The sequence below is a fragment of the Oryctolagus cuniculus genome, chromosome 7 (genome assembly GCF_051225735.1).
Source record: "Oryctolagus cuniculus isolate XC-2025 breed Fujian yellow rabbit chromosome 7, ASM5122573v1, whole genome shotgun sequence".
Lineage (NCBI taxonomy): Eukaryota > Metazoa > Chordata > Mammalia > Lagomorpha > Leporidae > Oryctolagus > Oryctolagus cuniculus.
Genome location: NC_142873.1, coordinates 21007576 through 21014309, shown reverse-complemented (window position 1 = coordinate 21014309; position 6734 = coordinate 21007576). Strand labels below are relative to the sequence as shown.

General features: G+C 45.4%; 1 long non-coding RNA gene across 8 annotated transcripts in view; it reads left to right on the top strand.

Annotated features, from left to right (window-relative positions):
* Positions 1 to 233: 233 nt before the first annotated feature.
* The window catches only part of LOC149125356 (uncharacterized), a 31877-nt gene continuing 25376 nt past the window's right edge, over positions 234 to 6734 (top strand). For 3 of the 8 annotated variants that reach the window (XR_016237014.1, XR_016237019.1, XR_016237016.1), the window contains exons 1-2: positions 234 to 1571; positions 3303 to 3383. This is a non-coding gene — a long non-coding RNA (uncharacterized LOC149125356). Of the gene's footprint in view, positions 1572 to 3302; positions 3499 to 6734 lie in introns of all 8 variants that reach the window. The other 5 variants (XR_016237013.1, XR_016237018.1, XR_016237017.1 and 2 more) reach the window with 2 other exon arrangements.

Here is a 6734-nt window from a genome sequence, read left to right as displayed (position 1 = left end):
GAGGGGAAACTATAATTTAAAATTTACACATAGTGTTCTTTTTTATACGACATATTCTGAAGTGAACATGAAAATGTTAATTAGCCTAATTAGTCCTTGCTTTTTAGCTGGTTTCCAGTGTGTTAACCTTTCAGGGGTAGATTTGGTTTTTATTCAGCCAAATTACCTGTCTCCAAAGACCAATTATTTAGGCAAGTTTGATGATGGGGATTCAGGTTTTGTGGCTGCCCAGGGACAGGGGTGATTTTTGGGAGGAGACCTTCCGGTGGTATGGCGAGGAAGTGAACAGGGAAGTGCAGAGGGACTCCCCGGGCGGCCAGTACCGGGGCAAGTAATCCCATTCCACAGCCAGTGGTCTTGTGGGGTAGGCAGCTACATCATTTGCACTACATGGTGATGATGAGTGTTGGCTCCCTCTAGACATCAGCAGCTGCTACATGGCTTCTTGGGAATCCGTTTGGCCCATTCTGAGGGAGAGTTTGATAAATGTGGGAGTGAGAAGGTGACATTACTCCTTTTCATGGTACTGGGGGTGGGGGAGTGACTCAGATAAACATTGATCTATTCGCTAACACAGCCCAGAGCTGTAGCATCCAGGAGCCATATGGCTTGCATCCATCTCTCCAGGTGCAGGATTGGAGTCACAAGAATAAGCTGCCAGGGGCGGCGCTGTGTGTAGTGGGTAAAGCCGCTGCCTGCAGTGCCAGCATCACATATGGGCACCAGTTTGCGTCCCAGCTGCTCCACTTCAGATCCAGCTCTCTGCTGTGGTCTGGGAAAGCAGTAGAGGATGTCCCAAGTGCTTGGGCCCCTGCACCCACATGGGAGACCCAGAAGAAGCTCCTGGCTCCTGGCTTCAGACTGGTTGCTGTGGCCATTTGGGGAGTGAACCAGTGGCTGGAAGAACTCTATTTCTCTATGCCTCTGCCTCTCTGTAACTCTGCCTTTCAAATAAATAAATGTCTCTCTCTCTCTCTTTTTTTAAGAGTAAGCTGCCCACTCTCAGGTGCGCAGTGGAAACCAGCTCCAGCTCAGCTTTCACTGAGACTCTCTTGTTGCAATATCCTGTCTCCAGAAGTAATGGGAAGCAGCTGCCTAACCCATCCCATTCTTCAAGATGCTAAATTGCATTCACTCTAACATTTTCTTCTTATCCAGCTGTCACTTAAGAGGGATGAACTCAGCCCTACAGTAATGGAGTGAGGAATGACTAGAAGTCAGCAGCTTCCTCTTTAATCAGTGGTGGTGTGATCTTGGATAAGTCATTTCACCTGGCAGAGCTTCCTCCCTCATCTACGGCTTTAGACTTGCACTTTTTTGTGCTCTGATGCTTGACTGATTTCTTGGCTCGCTCAGACGGTGAGTGAAAAGTGAGGATGCCAGATCACCGCAACAGTAGTCGTGTTTGGAGGAGCTGTGGAGACAGCCAGGTGTGCTTTCGCACTTCGGCATTTCACAGCCTTCCTCTTTCTTCCCTGTTTGTGGTAAGCGTCTTGCGTGTGAGTGGCCTTACATACCATCTAAGTGCTCCACGTGTGTCAATTCCTTCAATGCTCCTGACAGCCGATGAGGTTAGTACTGTTTTTCATTCCCACCTGGTATTTCAGGAAACTAAATATAAAGAGCTTTCTGTGCATGGTGACCCCAAGGAAGAAGTCTCCCAAAAGGAATTCAAGCCAAGGAAATACTGGGGCAAGTGGGGAGGTCAAGGAGCACAAAGTCTCAGTTAGACTGAAGGAATACGTTCTTGGGATCTGCTGTGCGGCAGTGTTGACTATAGTTAATAATATTGTCCTGTATATTTGAAGTTGGCAAGGAGCAAGGTCTTAAATCTCAGTACCCACTCAAAAAGGAATTACGTGAAGTGATGGATATGTTCATTAGCTTCATTGGATCATTTCATGAAGTATACCTATATTAGAATATCCTGTAGTACACTGTAAATATATATAATTCTTATTTGTCAATTATACTTTAATAAAGCTGTGGAAAAACAAGAAAAATAATTTTTAAAGAATTATTTTATTTATTTGAAAGACAGAATTACAGAGAGAGGCAGAGCCAGAGAAAGAGAGGTCTTCCATTCCACTAGTTCACTCTCCAAATGACCACACCGCCCAGAGCTGAGCTGATCCGAAACCAGGAGCCAGGAGTTTCTTCTGGGTCTCCTACGTGGGTGCAGGGGCCCAAGGACTTGGGCCACCTTCCACTGCTTTCCCAGGTCATAGCACAGAGCTGGATTGGAAGTGGAGCAGCAGGGATTCAAACCGGTACCTATATGAGATGTTAGTGCTGCAGGCTGCGGCTTTAACCCACTGCGCCACAGCGCCGGCCCCAGAAAAAATAATTTTTAAAATGATCTTTTTTTTATTTGAAAGTTATAAAGACAGTCGGGAGGAGAGACCATCCTTCCTCTGGTTTACTCCCCAAATGGCCACAACAGCTGGGGTTGGGCCAGGAGGAAGCCAGGAGACAGGATCTCCATCTGAATCTCCCAAGTACATGGTACATCTTCTGCTGCTTTCCCAGGTGCATCAGCAGGGAGCTGGATCAGAAGCAGAGCAGCTGGGCCTGGACCTGCACTCTGCTATGGGAGGTCAGCTTCACAGGCAGCAGCTTAACCTGCTGTGCCACAACACCAGTCTCGAAAAAAAAAGTTCAGCAACTTGATGGATAAATAGCTTTCAGATGTGTGTCAAGTCAGCCATTCCTTCAAATTTGTCTTTAATCTTCAATAAATGCCTTATATGGCAATTGTATCTGTCCCATCGTGCTACTTTAAAGTAACAATATAATAAACAAACAAAGCTTTCTGGTACTTAACAGTTATGTCAGACAAATTAGATATAGGACAATAACTGTTTCCAAGGATAAAGCTATTAATTAATAACGCAATTGCACTGAGAAATAGAATTCCTCAATCAGTCCCTCCCCCAAGAATCCATCCTATTAAGCTCCCCTGTTTCAATCACTTGAGCCATGTGATTGGTGGAAGGGAAAGAAGAGATGTGAAAGAAGTACAGCAGCCCCTCACTACCTTTGGCACCTGTCTGGGAACTCGGAAGTGGATATTTCTAGGGATGAAAATGTCTGTTGCATTTTGTTCTGTCTTTGAGCGTACAATGAAACACTCCCAGGGGAGCTGAGCCTTGTCTACCTTTGTTACTTCTCTCCTTTGGGGGAGTTTCTTTCTTTTGATGCAAGTGAATAGAAAGGCACCAGATGAATGGCAAAGGCTGTTCTCCGGAGCCAGAGTCACTCTGATTTTCACACATTTTAAACCTCTCTCCTTTAATGAGAAGCTGTGGCTGAGAGGAGAGGGCTGGAAGAGCGGGAGCTTCGTGTGAGACCGATCCGGCAGGAATTGCAGCTCTGCCTCTGAGGTACTTGACCTGGAGCCTCCTTTTCCTTACTCGTAAGGGAGGGAAAGGTCCATCTGCCTTGCAATATGGAGAATTAAATGAGAAAACAAATGCAGAGCACAATGCTTCCCGTAAGGTATGAAGTCAGGTAGCATTTTTCCTTTCTATTGTTCATGTTTTCCTACTTCTTTCTGCCTTTCTTGCATATGTTCCTGGTCTCTCTTTCCCTGCCTGGACTGTTAAATTCAATCTGCTCAACTGTGCATCTGGATCCTTGTATCAAATGCTTTCCCTTCCAAGCCTTGTATTTAAGTCTCCTTAGGACAGTCCTCTCCAAACACACTACCCGGGTCTGCCTAATAGAGCATCCCACACTTACCTGATCACCAAGCCCTCAGCACTTCCTAAGTCCACTGATCTCTTTTGTGGAATGGCATCACACTCGTTCTTGCTTCAGGGCATTTTCTCATGCCATTTCCCTTGAAGATCTTGTCCTCCACTAACTTCTAAGCTGTGTTTAAATAAAGACTGGTTTCCTTCAAGAAGACTTTTAGGGCCGGTGCCGCGGCTCACTAGGGTAATCCTCCACCTGTGGTGCCGGTACTCCGGGTTCTAGTCTTGGTTGGGGCGCCGGTTCTGTCCTGGTTGCTCCTCTTCCAGTCCAGCTCTCTGCTGTGGCCCGGGAGGGCAGTGGAGGATGGCCCAAGTGCTTGGGCCCTGCACCCACAAGGAGACCAGGAGGAAGCACCTGGCTCCTGGCTTCGGATCGGCACAGTGCGCCAGCCAAAGCGGCCATTTGGGGGGTGAACCAACGGAAGGAAGACCTTTCTCTCTCTCACTGTCTAACTCTGCCTGTCAAAAAAAAAAAAAAAAAAAAAAAACAAACAAACAAACCAAAACAAAACAAAACAAAAAAACAACCTTTCAGGGTTAACAGCATCATTAGCTTAGTTGTCAGGGATACGCCTTCACTGGAATTAGCAAGACCTTGGGTCGAAGACAGTGAAGGAAATGGAGTAGGCAAAGCAGGTGGCAAATCGAGGGAGTTTGTGAGAGCAACCGAGCACCAGGGACTAGACTTCTGGCTTTGAAGTTGGGAACACGGACCTTGACTTAGGACCTAGGCTCTTAAGGAGCAGAGCTGCTGAGTAGAGACCTAAGTTGGGGGAGCAGACAGTCCTTAACAGAACATTAAGGGTAGAAAAAGATCAGCTGAAAACTACAAGTGGATGCCAAGCTGCTGAGCTACCGCTAAGTAGGTAGGTTCTGAGTTTTCCTGAAGTCCATGCTAACTGTTTTATGTTTTTTGAAAGGTGTTATTTATTTACTTGAAAGGAGAGAGAGAGAATTTTCCATCTGCTAGAGAGAGAGAGAGCATTTTCCATCTGCTGGTTCATTCCCCAAATAGTCTTAAGGGCATACGTTGGCCAGACCAAAGCTAGGAGCCAGAAACTCCACCTGGGTCTCCCACATGAGTTTCAAAGGCCCAAGTACTTGGGCCATCTTCTGCTTTGCAGGCACATTAGCAGGGAGCTGGATCTGAAGTGGAGCAGTCAGGACTCTAACCAGCACTCTGATATGGGATGCTGGTGTTGCAAATGGCAGCTTAACCTGCTGTACCCTAACACTGGCCCTTGTTATAAGTTTTTTGTTGCTGCTAAAATGAATGACCATGAACTTATCTATTTAAAATAATATGCATGTATTAATTCGGTCTCTGAATCAGAACTTCAACATGCATCTCGCCAGGCTGAAATCCAGTGTTGGCAGACCATGATCCTTTCTGGAGGCTCTGTGGAAGAACCCACTTCCAAGCTCGTTCAGGTTATCAGCTGAATTCAGTTCCTTGTGGTTGTAGGACCAATGCCTACATTTCCTTGCTGATCAACAGTTGGGGTCCACTGTGGACTTAGTCCTGTGGACTTCTCTCTTTTCCCTGCACAGGTTTCTCTATCTCAGAGCCAGCAAAGGTGTGGTGAATCTTTCTCAAGATTGCAATATTTTTGTCTCCCTCCATTGACGTTCTCTGATCTTAAGAGCTTAAGTAATTAGATTGGGTCTGTTGAGATAATCCAGGTATTTCCCCATCTTAAGGTTCATCTTAATCACCTCTGCAAGATTCATTTTTCATGTAAGGCAACACATTCATAGGTTTCAGTGGTTAGGGGTAGAACATATTTGTGAGGGGTGTGTTCAGACTGCCACAGGGGCCAGGATTCCCATGATGAGCATTCAATAGATCTAACTGTGTTTATTAGAAGGCTGTAGGGGCAAGAAACTCAGTGGCTCAGAATAACCAGCTTTACCGCATGTTGGCTTCCTCCCTACTGCAAGTTGCCCATCACTAGAGCCTAAAATTTACTTTGAGTGAAACTATATTTGTCTGCCCAGGTGTTACTGGTTTCCACTTGGTTAAAATATGCATGATTGAATTTGGAGGCTGTGCTAGAGGTTAGTGTGTCTATATTCTATGTGAAGAAGTTTTATCACTGTGGGATATGATTTGAGAGGTTCTGCAAGGCTCCCCTTCCTCATGACTCAAGATGCCTGCAATTCTATTATTTATAAACAATCCCTCTGGTTTCTAGAGGCATTATAGCTTCAGGGAGTCTCTACAAACATGCAAATTTTTCTGGGAAGATTAAGTTATTGTATCAAGACCATTGACAAATCTTTGCTTGAGGTGGCAGGCTAAGATGCCAGTGTAGGGTTTCAAAGGAATAAAGCTCAGGACAAGTTTCTGAAAGAGGAGGTGAGAAGAAGGGGCATGGAGGGCGCTGGAGGGTTGCCTAGCAGGTGGTGGCCTGAATAGTGTCAGAGTGTTGATCATATGGGAGATAGTCCCAAAGTGAACAGAAATGTGCTAAGTGGGAGGCTAGATAGCAAGGCCACAGACTCTGAAGTCAGGTCGTTTAACTTCATATTTTCTTGTAGCCACTTGCTATTTCTTAACCTCATACAAATTCTCAACTCTTGTTTGTGGTGTTCTTTTTTTTAATCTCTGAGTTGATGATAATAGTGTTTTTCCCATAGGCTTTTGTGAGCATAATCCTTGTGAAGCTTTTAAAACAGTGCCTTGGCACAAAGGGTGTGCTTAGTAAGTGGTCATGACTATTATCTTTGTTACTATTTGTTGAAGTTTATTCTTATTTACAACCACGGTGTATGGAAAACTGGGTTAGATTGAATTTGACCAAGTTCCCACAGAAAGCTGAAAGTGGAATTGCAGAAAAGTCCTTCCTGCCTGGATTCACTACACAACCTTCCTACAGGCATTAGACCAGTGATGTTTCTAAGCACTCTCAAGGGCTGCTTTCTGGTGGTTGGACTCATGTGTCCACTTGGCCAGACTATGGCACCAAGTAATTGGTG